The sequence below is a fragment of the Sturnira hondurensis genome, unplaced genomic scaffold (assembly GCF_014824575.4).
Source record: "Sturnira hondurensis isolate 20B ecotype Veracruz unplaced genomic scaffold, ASM1482457v3 Scaffold0019006, whole genome shotgun sequence".
Classification (NCBI taxonomy): Eukaryota; Metazoa; Chordata; class Mammalia; order Chiroptera; family Phyllostomidae; genus Sturnira; species Sturnira hondurensis.
The window spans coordinates 1,662,812-1,685,127 of record NW_028091637.1 but is presented as its reverse complement, the minus strand read 5'-3'; the positions used below and the strand labels follow the sequence as shown (position 1 = coordinate 1,685,127).

At 37.8% G+C, this 22,316-nt stretch overlaps 1 protein-coding gene across 1 annotated transcript in view; it reads left to right on the top strand.

The window, feature by feature from the left end:
- The window catches only part of ZNF385D (zinc finger protein 385D), a 276,420-nt gene that overhangs the window by 128,344 nt on the left and 125,760 nt on the right, over positions 1 to 22,316 (top strand). The window lies entirely within an intron of this gene.

The following is a 22,316-nucleotide window of genomic DNA, read 5'->3' as shown; positions in this document are numbered from 1 at the left end:
CCAGACCCATCTTCCCAAGTATCTGAAATTCCTAAACTTCAATCATGTCACTGCTGAGCTTAAAATGAAAACAAATAAACAAAAACATGCAAACAATGTTGAATAAACAAGAACACAAATCCCCAATCCAACTTCCTAGAGACAGTTATCACTACTTGTACTCTTTCAACTATGCCTTGATAATTTTAATGCCTATAAAGTCATTTATGTCTAGATATTTTTAAACATATTGAAAGATAGTAGACATATTGCTCTATACTTCTGTTTTCACTTCTTATGTTGAAGGTTTTTTCTATATTAGCTCATGGAAAACTAGCTCATTCATTTTTGCACATATAATGTTATCATAATAGATACAATGCAGCTTAGGTTACCAGAATCCTGTAAATGGATGCTTATTTTATCATTTTGACCTGTTGGAAAAATGTCTGCGGTCGTCCTTAATGTAAAAAGAAGTAAACACGTATCTTCATCAGTGGTTACTAGGACCGAACTGCTGAGGGGACTGTGCTTTTCATTTGGAGGTCATTGTCAAGTCCTCTCCTTCCAAAGCAAAAGTAAACAGAGTCCTGGCACTGTTCTACATTCCTGCCAATATTGCACACGGCTGTCTTTTTCTCACCCTCTTATCAACTCTGGGTATTAGCAATTTCTTAATCATCGAATTAAATTGTGTGCTTCTTTAACAGAGGCCATTTACTCATCCTGTTTTCTCTTGCTTGTTATGTAGAAAATATTCAGTGTGTTGCTGTATATTCAGTTCTTTTTATTTTTTGTAATTGAACATGATGGCGTTTAAGCTGGACCCTGAATGGTAGTAGGTTTGGGGTAGTTCAAGGTACAGGCAGGAAACTCCCGGTGTCAACAGCTGCATCGGAGAAGGCTGTGGGAGGGAGTAGGCTGGCGTTGTCACAACAGTAAGCAGGTCTGTGTGTCTGAAGCTGTGAGAGTAATAGAAGGGAATGTAATGGAGGAGAAGGATATAATCACATTTTCATGGCTCTTTTTTTAATGATTTTACTCTATTTAAGTTTACAAAGTACATGATTATAGAAAATGAAAACATTACAAAACTATATGTCCCTGATCCTGGAAGTCTCTCATAATTCCACTCCCTCACAATGCCACTGATAATGTGGTGTTTCTTCTCCTTCATTTTTAAGAGTATTAACGAATTACTTACCCAAAATAAAGTTCTTGCATAACTTGTTTTAAAGTTTATTTTTCAGTTATTGTTGACATACTCTATTAGTTCAGCCAGTCGTGCCTCTTAAGTATGGGCTAACATTCTATTTTCATACTTTAATATACAAGTAATTAGCATTAAATTAATTTTAATGCTTTAAAAAAGCACTAAGCAGGGGAACAAAAGACTTAAGTTCTGCTCCTGGTTTTTCTACCAACTGACCCTGGGCTGGTATTTGTTTCCTGAACACTGCATTTCCTCATCTTAGAGTGAAGAGTTCTATTTATTTATTCATTTTCTCCCATTAATATATGTATACCTGCCAAGGTGTGTTGCACAGTTCATTAGTTGTTATGGGTACATCAGTGGATAAGAGAGCCTGGGTCCTATTCTTTCTGAACATAAAGTGTCCTGGAGAATAGGGGCCAAATTTAAAGGCTATCACGATACCGGGAGCAGTGCTGCAAATGGAGATCTATACCGAGGGGTGCAGACCATTAGCTGGAGCACCTTACCCACTGCAGTAGGAGCTGGTCTGTTTTTTCCTGGAGGATGAGGCTGCTACAGCCACTTCAGGGGTCCAATGTATCTTCCAGATAATTAATGAAATGCAGTTCTGCCGGGCTTGGAAAGGAGCAGGGCATCTTTGAATCCTTGTGAGTCAAAGTAATGTGATCATTCGTTTGTAAAATAATGGTAACAGTTTACAAATAAGTGCGTTAAATTTTGCTTTCCTTAACTGATTTCACACTTTGCAACCTTGTAAAAGTGAAGCAATTGCTCCAACCCAGTCTTATAAGCACTAGTAAATGTTGCTTTTTATGAGACTTTCATTTGCAAAGGAGGCCAGATGCTTTTCTTACCTCCCCAACGTTTCATCCCCTGGGGTTTTCTCTGTCTTGGGAGAGCAGCCTGCAATTGTCCGTGTTGCTTTTTACTCTTGAGGTTTCCCTGCAACACTGTGCTAATCAATTGGAAGTATTCATGCTAATGAAATTGCACAAATGGCCTCATTAGCTGGAGTTTTCATCTTTCCTGAGGTTTTGAATGTTTTACTACATCCATGAAAATGAGTCAGCGGTAAGAATTCAGATTCGTCTTGGCCTGTGGTTTATCTTCTGCTTTCTAAAGTGAGAAATCTTAACTGATCTCAAATACACATTTTATAAATAACTTGGTCATCCATCTAGTGGAATATATGGATTCAACTTGTTTTGTAAAATTGCTTGTGGGCTATCAAATAATAATCATTGCGTTAATTTTTATCAATAAAAATAATATATGTTTCCTGGGCTTTACTACAACTTTCTGTGCAGATTTTCCCAGGTTTTTATTTTTGAACTCTCATTAGTTAGATGTTTAATCTCTAGGATTAATCTTTAAATTTCTTGGTTCAAGTGGCTATTTGAACCAAATTGCTGAGGAGACATGTACTTTTCACTTGCAAGGACATTGTCAAATCCTTCTACTATGTATACATTTAGCTTATTTTTGTTTTTATTTTTAATTATGAAGATATTTTCTCAAGTTTATCTTTAAGATTTTCTACTACTTTTGTATATATTCTTTTTTTATTTATAATTAATTTCTCTGGGCTTTTTTCATATTTAAATATTTCTTTTTAACAGCACCTTCTCATTTTATTCATGAATACATTCTGTTATCTACCAATGGAAAAAAAGTTTTTTCTGTTCTTTGTTGGTGCTGCTTATGTTCCCTCTGCATTTCCTCTGTGTGTGTGTGTGTGTGTGTGTGTGTGTGAGTGTTTTGTTTTTGTCTGTTTTTTACCCTGTCTTCCATGTTGGAAGGTTTTCTCAACTGTCTCATGATCTGTAGCTTTACATTGATTTTCAAGAGTAATTAGCTAATTTTCATGAAAAAGTTAATTTGATGCCTTATGTGGATGGTGGTAGTATCAGCAATGTAGAGATAGATATATGAGTAGCAGCTATTTTTTTTTATTAGAAGAGGTTAACATTATGGATTGTAGGTCTTATTCCTGGGCTTTCAGATGTTATTTAGAGACATTATTTAATTTTGTCTCTGGTGGCTGTAACACGGATTGCTTATTTCTTCAGTACTGTGCAACGGGACTGTCTGTTTTATGATAATGGGCATGTTCCATGCCTATGCTGTCTAGGGCAGCAACCACTAGCCACATGCATCTATCAAGTACTTGGAAGGTAGCTTGGAAGGTAGCTAATCCAATTGATTAAGTAGGTTTTAGTTTAATTTAATTTCAGTAGACAGCTGTGCTAGACAGCATAGTCCTAGATGTTGGAAGGAAGAAGGTGCCTAGGAAATTTCACCATTTATTCTAGTGATCTTTAGTAAACTCCCATTTAGTCAATTACTACACCCGTACTGTGTTTGATATCTTTGGGTTTTTTTAAAGATTTTACTTATTATTTTTAGAGGGGAAGGGAGGGAGAAAGAGTGGGAAAGAAACCAATGTGTGGTTGACTCTTACATAGCCCCCACTGGGGACCGCATGCACAAGCCAAGCATGTGCCTTGGCTGGGAATCGAACAGGAAACCCTTTGGTTCAAAGCCCCACGGTCAATCCACTGAGCTACATCAGCCAGGGCATGACGTCTTTTGGTTTTTAACATTTCCAGAGAATATATATCTTGCTTCCCAAATGACGGATCAACAAAAGCATGCAATAGGAAATGGAGATGGGACCTGCCCATCCAAACACTTCTCCTAGAGCACCCACTACTTTTACAGCCCTGAGTGTTGTCCCCAACGGTGTCTGGTGTCGCAAATCCCTGGTGTTCGCTGTGACTCTGAGGGAGATAACTCTAACTGATTTTTTGTTGTTGTTCCCTCTCTTTCTCTCTAAGTTGTTAGGACCTCATCTTTAATCACTTTGTTTCATGTGGTACAGGGACATGTTTCTTGCTATCTTCCCACATAGAGGTTTTGATTCTGATTCCTGTGTCTTTGATTTTTTTTTTAGATGATGAAGGACTAAGGGACAGAAATTTATTTATCTCCCATCTTAAAGAAAGAGTTACTTCACTTTCCTTTTGGATTTGTTTTGATTCCATAAAATAATGCTATGCTATTTGATTTTCTTCAAATACTCAGTTTAGAAGCTGTGTTAAATAACCACATTAGAAAAGCAAATTTCTTAAGAATTTAATATCTTAATTATTAAGCATATGTTGCACAGAAATTCATAGTGTTTGTCTAGACCTGTTTCAAACAATAATTCATATTTGGCTTGAAAATTAATTTGATCAACAAGTTCTTATTTTTTCTTTAAAAAAGCAATCAACTAAATGTAAAATAAAATATATCTCTATAATATGTTTTATGAGTAAATATAATTTAGTTCATTATGAGATTGATATTTTAACATTTTACATTAAAAATAAACATAAGGCATATTAGATGCAGTCATTTGCCCTTTGAAAAATGGTATTTTAAGGCCCTGGCTGGTGTAGCTCAGTGGATTGAGCGCGGGCCTGCGAACCACACGATTGCGGTTTGATTCCCAGTCAGGGCACATGCCTGGGTTGCAGGCCAGTTCCTGTCAGGGGACTCACCAGAGGCAACCATACATTGATATTTCTCTCCTTCCCTTCCCCTCTAAAGATAAATAAATAAATAAATCTTAAAAAAAAAAAAAGAAAAGAAAAATGGTAGTTTATATTGATATGATTGGTTTTATATCAGCTGACTTTGCATTGAGTTGGCCAATGAGTTTGTTTAGTGTTTCGGTACAATGGCTCCAGTATTGCCTAGTTGAGTTTAACTTCATTCGAAATAATTTTGTTAGATTGTATTGTGACAGCTGTCATATTAGCATGCATTTAAAAACCACTTATCAAAATTGGTGAATTTTTGCAGCCATTTTAATACTGAAGACAGAAGAAGGTACACAACATTTTTGGTGTATAATGCCAGAAAATTATGCAGTATATGGAGAAGGTGCTGTGACTAATCAAATATTTTAAGAATGGTTTGCAAAATTTCTTGGTACTGCTGATATTTTGGCCAAATAATTCTTTGTTGGGGGGCCGTCTCGTGCACTGGAAGCTGTTTAGCAGCACCCTGGCCTCTACCCACTAGAAGCCAATAGCAAGAAATATTGGCTCAGAATATTCAGAATATTCTCATCCACAGAGTTATTGGTGAAAATGAAAAATACGTCTTTCAATTTTCAGAAAAAACTAAACAGACTTTTTGGCCAACCTAGTATAACTGATATTAATCAAAACATTTGATTATATCATCTTGAAGAAATAATAAATATCAGGTTAGAAGGCCTTACTTGAAAATTTTGTAAAAGGGAAAAAGGACTGGACATATCAAAGTAGAAATGCCATACTAGTGTGAGAAATCAAAAATCCTCAGACTCCTGTTTCTTTTCAACCAAAGCACTTTGTGTTCAACTTCAACTATTGTTCTACATGCCTTTACATAAATAACCTTTTTATTTCCTCATCTGTAAAACAAGAATAACAACTCCAAATTTCAAGTTGATACACTAGCTCAGCATTAAGAGTCAGCAAAATGCTTAGCGTGTGGCAGATTTTCAATACGTAGTAGCTATTCCAGTTCACCTAGAGAAAGCATCTCTTACCTAAACCATGGTGCAGGGGCTTTGCAACTTGGAAAAAAAACTTCGGTCTTTAAAAGCAAGTATAAGATGAAAACTCTTCCAGGTTAATGATTGTATCTTTGCAAACCACACAGCTCACCCCTTCAGTAGGTATGTGTTCCGGGAGTGGTGTTTGCGAGCACTGGGTTTATCTCTTAAAAATCCTTTCCAGCATCCTGCTCAACGTTCTCATCCTCACACAGGCAGTAACAGTATTTCAACCAAATCTATAAAATGGCTTGCCCTGCATTCACTGTAAGTAGTCTGTCTGTCCGTCTGTGAACAATAGAGCCAGTCTGCAAGGGGAACCAGCATTTACTTTTCTCTGACCTTTCACAGAAAACTTCGTGTGACCCCAGACTCACATTCAAAATAGTTGAAGTGTATTTAGAAAGCGCTACCTTCTTTAGTGGAATTCTCTTCAAATATTTTTATAAACACAGCATTGGAGAAAGTTTTAAACTTGATGAATAGACTCAGAATGCCTTGTTCCACTGAGGTCAGCCTTTGTAGATAATCCTTAGTTAAGATATTTATGAACATTAGAAAACATAGTGAACTTGCTGGAATCATTAAAGAAGTTGAATGAATAATACAGTGTTGAAATTGAACAGATCGGTGTTTGCCTGAGAGCCCAGGAGAAACTCTGATGACCTGGAAGCTTTATGTTAAAAATTCATTTCAAGACCCCAGATGTTCATTTACTTAACCTAAGTCACAGTTCCTAATTTGTGCTGTCACATAAAGCACATGAATTCATAGAGTCTTAATTCACTAAAAGCATAAATTGATGCTTTTTTTTCTTTCAGGATTCAAGTAAACAGAAATTATTTAATACCCTCGTCTCTTGTCTGTTGGACCGAAAGCCTAATTTGAGTTTTGAGCAATGGCTTTGGTCCCCTGCCATTCAATCCAACTGTAGTACCTGGTCCAGTTAGAGTGTTCCTTCATTTACAAATGATCCAGTTGGGATTATGTTCTGTAGTGCTTACCAGTTCTTTCTCCTACATTTCTTTCTTACTGACCATGCCTTAAATTCTTCTATGTTTTTATTAATTACTATTGTGGATTTTTCTCCCCTGAAGCTAAATATTATGTGTATGCAGTTGTCTACTGTATTTATTCTTATCCTTGAGAAACATGATTTTAAATCTAGAATTCTTTGAAAATAATTTAGAAATGGGATATGTGTATATAATTTAGCTGTATAAATATTAAGCTAATACACCCTTATAGATATTAGGTTTAAAAATAAGAAAATATCGGCGTTTATTTCCAAGACTGCTTTCTCTGAGTGGTATGGTTATCTTCTATCATAATTCATATAGCCCCTTATGAATTGTTGTAAGTGTATTTGCTAATAGGGGTGCTATAAAGTAGTGGGGTTTTGTTTTTATAAAGAGAGATGCGAAGCAGCTAATTTCCTTTTAGCAAGGCCAGCCATCCTTGCAGTTCACCTTCTATTTTCCATCACTCATTAAAAGTTGCCTGGATTACTTTCAGACCAGTCTTAGTTTTCCGTGTCTTCCCTTTTCTTTCCTATTCAGCCTTCTCTTCACATGAATGTTAGATTAAACTTTCTAAAGTCTGTCTATGATGCCACGTACCAACCATTCAAAAACACACTCCAGGGCTTTGGTGATCTCAGCTTAGCACAGCCTTCCTGGGCGTATCACCTGCTTCTGCTCCACAGGGCAGGTAGAGCACAGCCCCCGCAGGTGCTGGCTGAGAGAGCTTGGCTGCCTCTGTGCCTTTTCCCGTGTGGTGGCCATGTCTGATGTGCCTGCCTCTCACCATTCCTTCCATTTTCGTGGCCCTCCCCAACTCGCAATTCTAAGCTTTGTCTGAAATCTGAAGGTAAAGAAGACACTGAAATCTGCCTTTAGCCCTGTCAGAAATCACTCTCATGTTCTCTCTTCTTCCTCAACTCCTGTGCCATTTGCTGTGCATGTGGTGTGTTTATATCTGCATTCTGTTTGTAAGTTTTATGAGAGTAGAAATGAAGTTTCATTTTTCTTTAGATCCTTTTTTAATAACACAATTTCTACTTCACATTAGTTGAGTATAGCTGTAGGGGTTTTGCTTATTCTATTTCATAAATATTAAGTACAGTGTAAATTACAGGATTTCTTGAGTCACATGATTACACTACTTGAAAATAATCTTTGAGTGTTCCCGCTAAAAAAAGAAAACGAAGCCACTAATTAATTAGGCCATAAATTACCACTAGCTTATTAAAACTTGAACGGAAACTAGCTTCATTTTTAAAGCAAACCCTATTTAATGAAAATGCCTTGTTTGTAGGTCATTTGTCAATATTTTTTTCATATCTACAAATACACCAACTATTGTCTATAATATTATGTAGCATCAAGGTTGCCGGTATATTTGATACCCAGAAAAGCATATGGAAAATCAACATAGCTACTATAAAATAAAACTTTCAGTTTTGGGGGGGAACATTAGCAGAGGAATGCATACATAGGCAGAATTGTTCAGGTCTGGAAATAGGGAGAAAGTATGTCATAAAGTATTATTTGCTTTTTTCCTCCACCATCAATCCTCTTTGTATCTCTTACCTATGAAGACAAAGAAATGATGACATCACCAGAGATGCAACTTCTCAGGAGCACAGAGGGAAAGTAAAATTACGTGCAGAAACACCTCTGTTTATACTGTACCTCAGGTTTCAGTTTCCTTACAGCATCACCTCCACTTCTGACTGTGCCACATAACTTGTAGACTATTTGAGAAGGAGACAAGGAATCTCTGAAGAATATGTTTCCACTCCCACATGGCTCTCCAGCTCTGTAAACTGAGTAGTGTGGTCTGTGGCTTTCATCTTATCTTTGCTCTGCCCTTTATTTTCTCAAATTTGCTATAAAATCATCGATGTGTTTGGCAGTAAACTACCCTCAAACTCAGATTACCTCCTTCCCTTCTTACAGCTTTTAAAGCTGAAATTCAGAACCACTTAGGATAACTTTCTTTCCTGCGTTTTCTTTTCAAGAAAAGATGATAGAGTCTGTGCAGACTTTTGCAGTCAAATGTTCATTATGTTTCAGTCACCGCTATCAAATGGCTGGTTCTTCTGACCCGAAAACTACAAGTGCCTGTGTATTGTGAAATTGCACTGATACCTGGGCCTCTGGATTGCTGTTGTTAGAGGAGATTCATCCACGTATTGTGTGTGTCTTTGGTGGAGACCATGAGAGAAGGCTTGGAGGCTGACTCAATGTATACTGGTACTCATGAGAGATCACTCCAAGACTTTCATGTGTATCTTCTTTTCTTTGTCCTTCTTGGTCTAGACGGTTTGCATCTGAAGACAGTTTTATTTTGCTTTGCTGAGAGAGCTTTCTCATGATTTCTGCTGCCCAAACACCCCTCAGTTGTTACAACAGGATTCAGCTGAGAGCAGTGTGTTCCTCTGTAGTGAGGAAGTGCTGCTGATGGGTGTGTCACGTTGGACAGAGGCCGGGAGAGAAGAGAACACGAATGAAATTGGAAACTGAGGATGAGTTCATTTCCATTTCTAGAGGTGGTCTGGTGTGTGACATTGCTTTTGTAGTAGGTACCTGATTTTCCTGTTTTATGTGTATTGGGTTCCTGTCTCCAGCTGTGCTGATGTGAAGACTTGTACCTGAATAATAGGACTTGGGGAAGGAAGTGAAGAACTGAACAAGGGTGAGAATTTCATTGCTAATAGGGGCTGCAAAGACTTGGCTGCTATAGGCAGTTATAGGGCCTGGCACAACGAAGAACCAGGCTTCCGGAGATGCTGTGTTCTTGTCCTTGGGAGAAATATTGGATGGGGTCCAAGTGCATGGTTGTCTGTTGGAACTTGCAATAGAACCCTGATGCATATGAGGTATGATCACATGCTTCCCAGGGTTCCTTCTTCTGGTCTGAGCTTTGTTAAGATAAATGTATCTTCTTAATCTGGGCAAGAGAGTGTCACAACTACTTAACTATTTAAAGTGGCTATAAGATATTAAGACATTTAATTAACTGTTGGTTTTACTTATTGTGGCAAATGAGCAATTTAAGTTTGTGCTTTATTGATTGAATATATATACATGGGTATGTATATATGCTCATGCCTTTACAAAAAATGCATATATATGAAAATCAATTGATTCTAACTTCTGGGGCTTAAAGACGGTTTTATTGTTCTTATTATTTGTTTGTTTTCAATCCTGTACAATTCTAAGCAATAAACTCCTATCAAACTGAAATATTCACCTCGCATCTTGAGTACCTAGTAAGGAATGATGGCCACGAGTCTATCATAAGAGCAGGTAAATGGCCCATGAAGGAAGTGACTGTTTTATTGTGGGTCTGAAAGCTAACTAAATACTTATCTGTTATTGCTGATAAAAAATGTGTACATAATTATGATCATGGTTCAAGAGCTAATTGTGAAGGGAGATTGTATCCTAGGTCATGGGTTTATTTTGTATCTTTTTTTGAGAAGTCATGGCTAGAAGATTGAAATTATAAATGAACATAGGATTAAACAAATTGAAAAGTTTTAAAATAATTTTATGTTACAATTAACTTTATTGTCCTCTTAGCTTTGTTGAATTCCTTTACTTTTAAGTCTTTGCCAGGTATCTTTATTATTTTATTAAATGTATTGGCGTGATACTGGTTAATAAAATTATATAGATTTCAAGTGTACAGGACTATGATACATCATCTGTATATTGCATTGTGTCTTTACCACCCAGAGTAAAATCTTTTTCTGCAAGGCAAGATGGAGAGAATTCTCCACTTTGGGACTGGATTTTTTTTCTCCAATTCCCATTCATGTCAGAGTGATCCCTAAGCTTAACACGTATAGTTACTAGGTCATGGTTACTTAAAGAGCCTGTTGTAGTGGATACTGTCCATTTTCCACCCACATCCCCTCGATCTCGGCTGTAGCTGTGTCCCTGCCTGGCTTTGGCATGCTTCTATTTCCAACACCGTCTTAGACGCTTCATAACACAGCCATTGGGCTACTAAGCCACATCACCGAATCAGGCAGAGAACCAGAAATCTCTGGCAGTTTAAGATGCTTTTGGGTGGTTCTTAGCAATGGTTGACAGATGCAGGAATATGCAGGTTCGATGGCCTTGTCTCGGGTCAGGGCAACCTGCAGCGTAGCCTACACTTTAGACAGCCCTATGGAATCAGACTGAAGTCACTTTCCATGGGCAGAAATCACACCCTTAATTATCTTCTTCCTTCTCGCTGTCCTTCTTCCCCTGCATATTTATATGTCTCCCCTAGAAGCGTGTCATTTCAAATCACTTGCACAGTGTGATCTGCATGTCAGAGTCTGTTTCTGGAAAACCAGACTAAGACAGGACTGTTCTAAAACAAAGGTACACAGAGCTCATCTCTTAGCTAGCTCTGTTCCCATCTGTCATTCTACACGTCCATGAAGATGCTACAGTCGTGGGAAATCTAGAGGAGAAATGCACACTGCAAAATAACTGAGTGATCTTGGCAGTTCTGGTGTGAAGTATTACATAGAAACCCCTATGGTTTTCCTTGATAAAAGAACAACTTTTGAGCATTGCCTGAACGAATCCACTCCATAATGCAAAAGCCCTACCTGCTGAAGCTGCTTCTCATCTTCCATTACCAGCGTTCTTCTGGGACAGCAACTCTAGTGGAAAGCTATCTGTTTCCTGTCTTTTGGGAGATGCACTACCTTAACTCCCTCCAGGTAAAGCTGTAACCTGAGAAGCCGGTATTTAGAGAGTAAGCAGCAGAGTAAGAGGGGGTAGGTCTTCGTGGCAGAATAAACCCGTCAGAAATCCTCTTGGCTCTGACAGTGCCCTGGCACTTTTTTTTTTCTCTTTTTAAAACCTCTCTTTTCCGTTTTTCCTGAAGCTTTCTGGGACTAGCCTATCCTTTGGCCACTTTCTTTTCATTGCCAGTCGTTTCAGGTCACATTTTCTTTTCTGTTGTCTGAACATTTAAACAAAGTTTATATTATGTGCCTGGGGACCCAGAAGCAAAATAAGGTCTGTTTAAGTTTTTGCATGTATGGGCATGCATTTTTGTGTTTAGAAAGGAAGATTTACCGCTCATACTAAAAGTAAGAGATGGCCAAAGACTCTGTCCTACTCAGGTACCCCTTCTCCATCCTCAGGTAAACTCACAGAGAAAAGATGGAAGTTTGTCCACAAAGGACGGAATAAAAGTCATTTACATTTCAGAAGTTGTTTTGACCCAGGCTTGGGTCTAGTCCAGTGGTGAAGAGAATGAGACAAAAGATGTGTGTGGAAAAGAGGTGATGGAAGTGGAGCCAGAAACATTGCCAAAATCCCTGCCATTGGAATCAGGGTCACCACACCCCCATCACTGATCCACCAGGCCCCCCTTTAAAGAGGCATAACCAGAGTCCCATTGCAGATGAGAGGTGGAACTGTGTTGACAGATCCCAAGCAGGAGGAGTTGGGAGTAACCAGAAAAGAAATGAGAGCAGCAGGGAGAAAAGGTGTTCTGTGACCGAGGCTATTGTTTTTAGGTGGCCGTAGATTTGGGGGGTCACTCTGAGCTCACGCAAGAATCTGTCATGCAGGTTGTCATTTCGCAGTCAGTAGCTTGCTGTGTGGGCCATATTTCAGCCCTTGATGTCCCTAGCCAGTGGAGGGAATAGAGCCTGCGAAGGAAAGGGCCTGGCTAAGAGATCCACCTTTCCATTTGATTTAGAGAAACGAATGGCTTTGTGTTCTAGAAAGCTTTTTCCTTGTGGATGTTTTGTACTATGATTGACAGATTCTAACTGCTTTCTGCTTGGAAGAAATGGAATAGGTTTTTTTCGTGAAAGGCACCTGTTGGTGGAATTCAAAACCTTAAAATAGAAGCTGCCATTCCTTTCACATTTAAAAGATCTGATTCGAGAACAGGAGTTTGATCAAACTCCTTTTTTCCCCCACAGAGCAGAAGATTATACATAATGCAATCATTGTTTTTGCCATGATGATGACATTATGAAAAAGAAAAGACTTCAGGAGAAAATGTAAATAGAGGACACGCTGAGAAGAGGAATATCAGACACATCAATATATTGCCACCTTTGGCAGTCATGAACTTGTTTGTCTTAGTGTTTGTTTACAATTTTAACAATAGGGTCCTTTTACAAAGACACTAAACGGTATCACATAAATAGGTCATAAGATTGGAATACAGATGCAATACGGGAGAGGGGTATTACTTAAGACATGGGCAGAGGAAGAGGATCTTGCAACAGAATTTGTAGAGAAGCAGCGAGCGTGTGGGAAACAAGCAGGAAATCAACGTGAGGGATTTGTTCATCTCAGATAAGTCATGAAAACTACTAATAATCATAAGTGATAATTGTGAAATTTCGTACATGCCAGAAAATATGCTAATTATGTCCTCTGCAAACCTACTCTCACTTGATCTCCCTCAACGTACTTCTATGTCACGTTATTATCTTAATTATAAATATGCAAGCTTAAAGAGGTTAATTAACTTGTCTAGTATCTCACCACTAGTAAGAGCTAGGAGTTGATCTTGAAGGAATATCAGACTTGAGCAGCTGGTGATAAATAAACAGTAAGGAAGGAGCTAAGAATTCAAGTGTTTGGTTGATCTGCGAGGGGTGTATTAAAATGAAATGTAATGGAAATATTGTCAAACCATGAAGCATGACAGCCATTGGTGTGAAGTTCTAGGCTAGATATTGGATACAGATTTTTGGCTAGAGAGAACCAGCATTGTGAAGGAAGATAAAAACAGGACACAGTGAGAAAAAACGGAGTAGAACTTGAAGAAGCTAGTGGACAGAGTGAACAACGTATGTAAGATTTCAGAAGCAGGGAAGTTCCTGGTTAATAAAGGTTTGGGGTGTGATCTTAACAATAGGTTAATACATACAAAATTAATTACATCTGTGTGTTTTCTCTTTTTGAGGAGAACATAGTAAACACTTATGAGTACCTAGTAATTTCTGTTTATATTGGACTTAATATTGTTGGCTTTTAAAACTAAACATTGCTTATCATAATATTTAATCATGTAATCAACTCATTAAAGGTAAATAAGTGTGGGTGAATAATGGTTTTGGGAATTGATTAAATTTATTTAATTTTCTTTTATTTCCATGACCATTCAAAGGTTTCCTCACCCCCCAAGAGGTATTTAGGTAATATAGCAATGAACAGACTTTTTTGGTTAGGTAAAAGAGAATATTGTAAATGTTTTGTTTCTTGAGGAATAAGAGAATCACTTGCGAAAAAAGAGAATTTTATAATGTATGATTTCAGTTTATTACAATTTAATTCAAAGAGTATGTTTCAAGGAACATATTTCATACTTATTTTTCTGAGTACTTTTCTGAGTTGCCATGTCTAATGTAATTTTAAGATATTGGACACATACTTAAAATGTTAATTTATTTCCTAAAACGTGTAGTGGAGTTGGGATTCTTTTGAATACCTTCGCTCCTTAATGAGATGGACAGCGATGCCCACTGTGGAGTGCTGGGGGGCCCACCACCACGGCTCCGTCCCTTTAGCTCCGTATACCTCAATACCCAATAAAGAAAACAGAAGGTATTATAAACCATTATATGATGTAAACATCACAAACCTCTTATCTAGCTTAAGAAATTGAACATTATCTTTAACTTTTGAAATAATGTGTTGGCCTGGCTGGTATGGTTTGGTGGATTTGAGCACAGCCTGCAAACCAAAAGGCTGTGGGTTCAGTTCCCATCGGGATATGTGCCTGGGTTGTGGGCCAGGTCCCCAGTTGGGGGCGAGCAAGAGGCCACTAATTGGTTTCTGTGACACATCGACGTTTCTCTTCCTCTCCCTCCTTTCCTCTCCCTCTCTAAAAATAAATAAATAAAATCTTTAAAATAATTTGTTATTTTTTCCCTGCCAATTACATCTGCTTGCCTGCCAATCAGAAGTCTCCACTATCCAAGAGTTTTATTGAACATTCCCATGTTTTTCTTTATTTTAGTTCCTAAGGATATAACCTTAAAAAAGGATTATTTATATCTGCTTGTTTTTTGGCATCCCAGAAATATTATATATACATATATCTTCTCTGTCCCCTATTTTGCCAAACAAAAGCCGTGCGTCTGAGATTCTCTCACGTTGTCACACTAAACCGTCCTTCATTTCTTATCACACTGCATGGCTGATCCATTCTGTGAGTAGACCACAGGGTATAGGTCTATTCTACAGGGGGGACCTGGATCCAGCTCTCGGCTGTTACGAGGACTGCTACTGTTAATGCTCTCGCATATGCCTGTTTGTGTGCGACCGTGTGAGTTTCTCTAGTCTGTCACCTGGGGTGGGATTGCTGGGTCCTGATACTACCAGGAACCACACTTCAGTAGATATTACCGAAAAGAGGTACCTGTTTTTATTCTCACCTGGCTTGGTAAGAACTCTTTTCATTCTATGTCTATACCAACACCAGTTGTTGGGGCTATTGTACATTTTTTAAATTTTTTTTTCATTTTATATATTGATCTTTTAGAGAAGAAGGGAAGGAGAGAAAGAGAGAAATATCAATGTATGGTTGCCTCTCGTGCGTCCCCTGCTAGGAACTGGCCTGCAACCCAGGCATATGCCGTGACCAGGAATTGAACCGCGATCGTGTGGTTCGCAGGCCCACATTCAATCCACTGAGCTACACCAGCCAGGGCTGTACATTTTTAAACATTTATGTCAATTTGTTGGAGGCAAATGGAATCTTAAACTTATGTTTTCAAAAATTTCCCAGAGTATTGACAGTGTTGATCAGTTTTTCATATGCTTATTAGTTATTTTTCCTATTTCTGAAATGTGTATTTTCTATCAAGTTATGATTTTTCTGACTGAATTATTGAAGTCCTTTATATATTAAGGATATTACTCCTTTGTCAGACTGATGACTTGTCCTTTTGTCATCTTTACAGTGACTTTTGATGAACAGTTGTTTTTAGTTTGACAGGTGTTTGAACCTTTTTTGTCATACGTAAAAATTTTTTCCTACCATAACACTATTAAAATATTCTCCTTGTCTTCTAAAAGAGAAAGTTTTGCTTTCACATTTAAATCTATAATCTACTGGGAATTCGTTTTGTGTAGAGTATGAGTTACAAATCCAATTTCGGTTTTTTGTCACAAGGGTAAACAAATGTCCCAGCTCATTCATTGATTTGTCCTTTCTGTCTCCACCACATGACAATGACATATTTGCTCAGGTATGCACCCCCTCAGGGTGATTGCATTGCTTTGCCCTCTACCTGAAGTGCTTTTCCCTCAGGTGGGTATGTGCTCCCTCCCTCCCCTCCTTTGGGCTTTTTCTCTAAGTCACCTTCCCAAACTTACTCAATTTTCCCCTGCTTAATTTTTCTCCCTCATTCTTATGGGTATTTGAATTTCTATATGCTTGTCTTGTTTACTGTATGGTGTACCTCCCCCACTGTAACAGCATAAACCCAATGAAGAGAAAGTACTTTTGTGTGTGTTTTATTTACTGCTGGAAGCCCAGCACCCAGAACATTCCTGCACATAATCAGTACTCAGTAATACATATTGAATGACTGGATGAAATAGCATATTTCATTTTGAGAATGGATCTATTCATAAGCTTCAGGTGTATTTCCTTTTCCCTGAGTGAATACCATTGGCTTAATCCATAGATTTATAATAAGGTTTGACATCAGATAGGTTATGGTCTCTCCATGTTCTCATTCTTTAAGGGTGGTTTGTTTAGTTTTTTCAATGATTTTTTAAGAGAGAGGGGAAAGGAGGGAAAAAGAGAGCGTCAGAAACATTGACATGTGAGAGAAACATTGATTGGTTGCCTCTCCTACGTGCCCCAACCGCGTACTGAACCTGCAGCCTAGATACGTGCCCTGACTGGGAATGGAACCTGCAGCCTTCTGCTTTGTGTCTTGACATCCAACCTACTGAGCCACACTGGTCAGGGCAGTTGGTTTATTCTTGATAATTTCTTCTCCCTTGCCAGTTTTAGAATTATCCTGTTAAGCCCTGTGAAAAACCTCATGACCATTTGATTTCCATTTCATTGACTATTTAGTTGGATTTGGAAAAAACAGGGAAGCTTTTTTATTATTTTCTATCTTTCTATCCATACTAGGATATATTGCTCATTTATTTAGTTCTTTAATGTCTTTTAGTGTATTTAAAAATTTATCTCTATCAGGTTCTGCACTGTGATACACTCTTATGGTTCTTGCAAACATAGTTAAATTGTCCATATGTTCTCCAATTAAATGTGGATGTCTTTTAATGAAATATTGACACTATACATTCTAAAATCTAAATCATAAAATTTCATGGATTTTTAAAATAAAGATAAATTTTTGAAAGAGGTTAGTGATTAGAAGTCATCAGAAGATTTTCATTTAGCTTATATATGAGAATCTAAAAAGAAGAACCTAATTAAATCTACTGAAAAGGCTTATGGAGGGAAAAGGCCAACTTTACTCTTGACTTGCATCTTTTCTCCCACTGTGAAGCCTTATATGATCCATCCCCAACAAAATTCATTAGTCTCTCACTTGCGTTTCTATTTATCATCCTGATTTATAGCAATTATAGTACTATTGTCTTGTGCTGTAATTATCTCTACATACGTTTATCTTTCCCACTAGACTGCACACTTATTGAGACCCGAGACTTTGTCTTGTCTTTGTATCTCACCAGGCTCAGTTATGGTGCCTACCATGAAGAGTATAGGCAGTCTAAGCTTTTAGGCATTGAAATTGGGCATCTGAAGCATGTTAGAATCTTCCCTCAATAAACTGCTCAGAAATTGCACAGAAATTGGCCTGTATGGTAATTCCTTCCTTCCAGTTGCTCTGTCCCCTTAGATTCGATTGTTCCAGTCTCTCCTGCTTCTCTTCCAGCTCTCTGTTCTTCAGCTCCCCTGGTGTGTCTTTACCTCTGACACCCCCCAAAGTATCAGAGCTCCCCCAGAAATTTCTCTGGAGCCCCCTCTCTTCTCATTTTACTCAAAAATCTATTTCATATCACCCATTCATCCATTACACTAAGAACTAGAACGTTTGTAACTTCAACACGGAACATACTTTTAAATTCTAGAGACTTATTTCTTATTTCCTGCCACTCTACTATATTTCTCAGATAAAGACTGCCATTAGCACATAAGGTTTAATATTTTCCCAATAATGAACTCATTAATCCCCATCCCCACACACACACCTTCAAACATACCTTTCTGAAATTTGCCGTTCTTCCTGTATTTATGTGATGGTTAATGTGGTCACTATGCATTCAGTTACCCAAAGAGAAGAATCAGTCTTCCCTGGGCTTCATTTCAGAACAATAATGCTGACTTGAACGCCTGTCTCCTACAAATCTCCCCAGTCCATCCCTCCATCTTCCAGTTGCTCTTGGCTGAATTATGACCTGTGGTTTTTAGCCGGGCTGCTGCCCAAGCCTCCTGATTTGTCTTCCTGACTCCAGATTGATTTTCTCCCTTCAGATTCTTGTTTCAATTATTTTTCTAAAAATATACATGCTGTTGCATATACTTTTGAGCTGAGTGTTTTTTTTATATCTTAACATTGCTCAAGGACAAAAGTCCAAGTTCATTGACATAGCACATGTGATATTCACAAGCCCCAAATGACCTGGCTACATTCAGATTTTTTCATTCATACTGTTCTTTGTTCATACCTCAATTTTTAGTGTTTACTGAAAACCTCACATTCTTTTATTCTTTTAAATATGTGGTTTCTGTTATAATTGTCATTTCCTCTTTGTCATCTAAATAATTCCTGCTTATTCAACCCAAATTAGGTTCTTTATTTGATGTTTTCCAGAACGGCCTGACTCCCCCTCCCCACTTCAAACTGAGAAACTGCCTCCTTTCTTCTTGTTTCCATGGCACTTTCCTCATATCTTCCTTCCAACATTTGCACATTTGAACTAAAATTTCTGTGTTTTTCTAACTTTTATTATTCTAAGTTGCTTCCTGGGGATCAGAACCATGTATTTTGCGTTGCTGTATCTGCCCCAGCGGTTGGAATGCATGCTCTTCCTCAGGCAGGAGTGCACAGAGTTCCCGTCTTCTGTCTACTTCACGAGCTCCCTTCCCTCCCATCAACACGAATCAAAGGCCATCCTTCTTGCAAGCATATGTTTGGTCCACGTGTTCAGGTTCTTTTTTAAAACTGTATTAAACTGATCAACCCTCCCAATTTGTCTTTAATTCATCACTCTCAATGTGTTATCATCTTGAGTAATCTCTCAACAATCATTCCAAGATATTTTTTCATGATTGTATATTTCAGGCATGATCTTAAGCATAGGAAAAACAGCACGTAACTTTTTATGTCTCTCCCACTTACGTGATCCTCAGTATCTGAAGGGTGGTATCTGAAAACACACAGTGCCATTATGGATTCTGAACATGCCCGGCTCTGTTTCAAGTGCTTCCGTGTATTTCCTCATTTAATCCTCTCAGTACTTCTTCCCAAGGTCAAAAAGAAATAGTAGGTGACCATTCCTAGATATAAATTCAAGACTATCCATCAGAAGATTTGTATTCCAGGATCTAAAAAATAAGTTTTTTAGAACCTATTTTGTCTCTCCAGTATCTAATTCTCAGCTATCCTCCATACCACCTTTTTGAACCCTGTATTGACTTCTTTTTATTGCTGTGTGCACTTACATGATAAAAGCACAAATGGTCAGAGCAACTCTTGCCTAGCCATGCCAGCCAGTGTGTGGTCTTTTCCTGTTTCATATTTTGGAATTATTTGAAGTTCAGTTTAGCAGCCTGACACTTGATCTGTGATGTGTTTTCCTTAAGAGTTAGCATAGACATCCCAGAGGTCCTCAGGCAGCCAGATTATTTTGCCAGGCAATTAGCAGAAGTCTTTAGTACTAGTACATTTCTTTCACTGCAGTCGACTTTTTAGTATTTGTTTTTCTTTAGCCAAGGAATTTTTTTTTCTTTACAAAATGCAAATTGTTATCAAGCAGTATCTGGAGAATTGCTTTGGAAATTTCACTTCAAACACAGAGTAAACTTAGCAACAGAGGAAGGAGGAAACTGTAGTTATTAGCTGTCATGTATTATTTTCCTGATGGAAGAAAATACATATTCCAAGAGTGGGAGAAATCAGCTTTCATTAAGAGTTCTCAGGAGATTTCAGATGAAGTGACATGATCCTAAATCATGTTCTTCATGTTACGATGTTATTTAGAATGGTGATTATTTCAGTGGAGTAGCTTTTCTGATCAAATGCGAGCAATAATAACCCTTCACCTGAAAACTATAATTTATTCCTATCAAATATCAGGTATTTTTTGCACTAGTGGGCATTTTTAGTATGTGTGCTTTTCTTCAGATTTTTTTGTTAAAACACATTTAGAAATAACCTGTAGTTTTCCTCAAAAATGAGATAAAGATGATACAAATACTAGATATACTTGAAATAAACCTGAAGACGTACAGAAAGGAGACAGAGCTGCAAAGGAACAAAGGGGTTTTGAGCAGCCACCAGGTGAAGGTTTATGCGTTTCAGGAAACCAGATAGGTGGACAGAAGCACATAGAAAACTAAAGTAGAGAAAAGTCTGGAATTAGGCTCTACAGATGCAATGGTGGTAGAACAAAACAGATTGCAGAAGACCAGTGGGGCTGAAAGCATGGGGATTGATCGAGAAGACAACCTTTTGTTTGAAGATAACATACTATTTATATAAAACGAGAGGCAAAACCAGAAAATCATGGTATATATGTCAGAATAGGGCTGGATTTTGAGCAACAGACGGATAATAAAAAAAGTAGAAAATCTTTTGCTCAAAACTAAAAAATAATCTCTTCAAATAGGCCGAGGTCTACTGCTTTGGAGACACAGTAACAGAAGGGCAATCCTGTTGCATAACACAAAAATATTGATAAAGTCAAAACAATGATAATTTTGTGTATTAGCTTTTACATTTTGAGTCATCCTCAAACAAAGCCAAGGAGAGTGGATTGTAGGTATGGGGGAAAGGTTTTGGTTAGAAAATTTTGAACATTTAGAAGGGGAAGTATAGTTGAGCGAATTCAGAAATTGGAAAGTAAGGGGAGAAAATGGATAAGAAAACAAATAATTTCAAACAGGGAATTTGATATTCTGACTCAAGTTCATGAAAACAAATATAAAGTAGAAACCTTATGTAGTGTTATGAAAGAGTAAGAGAATGCCAAAGATAATAAAACTTTGAACGGTATGCGAAGGGGCATGGAAAGAAACACAAACTGTGACAGTACGTACATGTTACATCCTCATCTTTATTAGTGTTTAGAGATGTAAATGCGTTCGCATGTTGTTGAGAGCAATGATGTCACACTAGAAGACAAATAATGGATGCTTCAAGCATTTACTTATGGCCCGGGAGAGTTTTCCTTATTATCTGAAGCTCTTTTGTACTCCTTGGTTTGTTATCATGTGTGTTACTTGATAAAAATAAAACTAGAAAAGAAATTACAGACCAATATATTCCAAGAGTCCCTGTAGAAGATTTGGAGTACATGGAAAACACAAAACATACTAGATAGTGTACCAGCTAACGAGACAACTTCTTAAATCAGTGATTCTCAGTGTGCTTACTCATGGGACTCCATCACAGGTCCTCAAACCCCTATGGGCCATGTGAAGAGTGGTTTGAGTGGGTACAGTTTATACTTTTTTGTGCAATGTAGGGTGTGGTTTGTACAATGAGCTGCCAGTAGCGCAGTGGCATTGCATTGTTTTTGTTTTTTTCAAAAAAAAAAAAAGTTGCATGAGTCTCCGTACGGTAGACACCAAAAGTGTTTAGATCCAGAGAACAGCCTGATGGTTGCCATCGGGGAGGTCCGTTGGGGGTTGGGTGAAAAGGTGAAGGCAGTGAGAACTACAGATTGGAAGTTCTGAAGTAGTCAGTAATATTGTAAGAACTGTGTATGTACCACTGGGTACCGGAGATACGGAACACTTCATAAAGTGTATGACCGACTAAATACCATGCTGTACAACTGACGCTAATTCCAAACAATAGTGAATATACACTGTACTTAATGTTTTTTAGTTAAAATATGTTTAAAATATAACCAAAATGTAACCGTGCCTTGATGGCTAAGAGAAGCTGTTAGGTTCTAGGTTACTGCTCCATGGGTTCAGGTGGATTTGACCTTTAGGGTTTCTGAGAGCACCCACTGGCCTTGACTTCGTCCTTCTTTAGTCTCCACCGTTAAAAACATCTTGCTGAGCACTTCTGACTACAGCTCAACTCTACATTAGTTTCTTTACGTTCTTTAGAAAGCTCAGGAAGTATAAACCAGGCAGAGTAGAGAAAAGAGATGGGCAGAGGTGAAACAGTGGTTTAGCAACACTTTGGGGATTAAAATAGCCTGCAGTGTAATAAAAGCAAGTCAATTGTTGGAAATACTTTAAAATAGCCTTTTTTTTCCCCAAGTTGTTCTGGTTTGGTTTTCTTCATAGTTCTTCCTTTTCTAAAAATGTGTA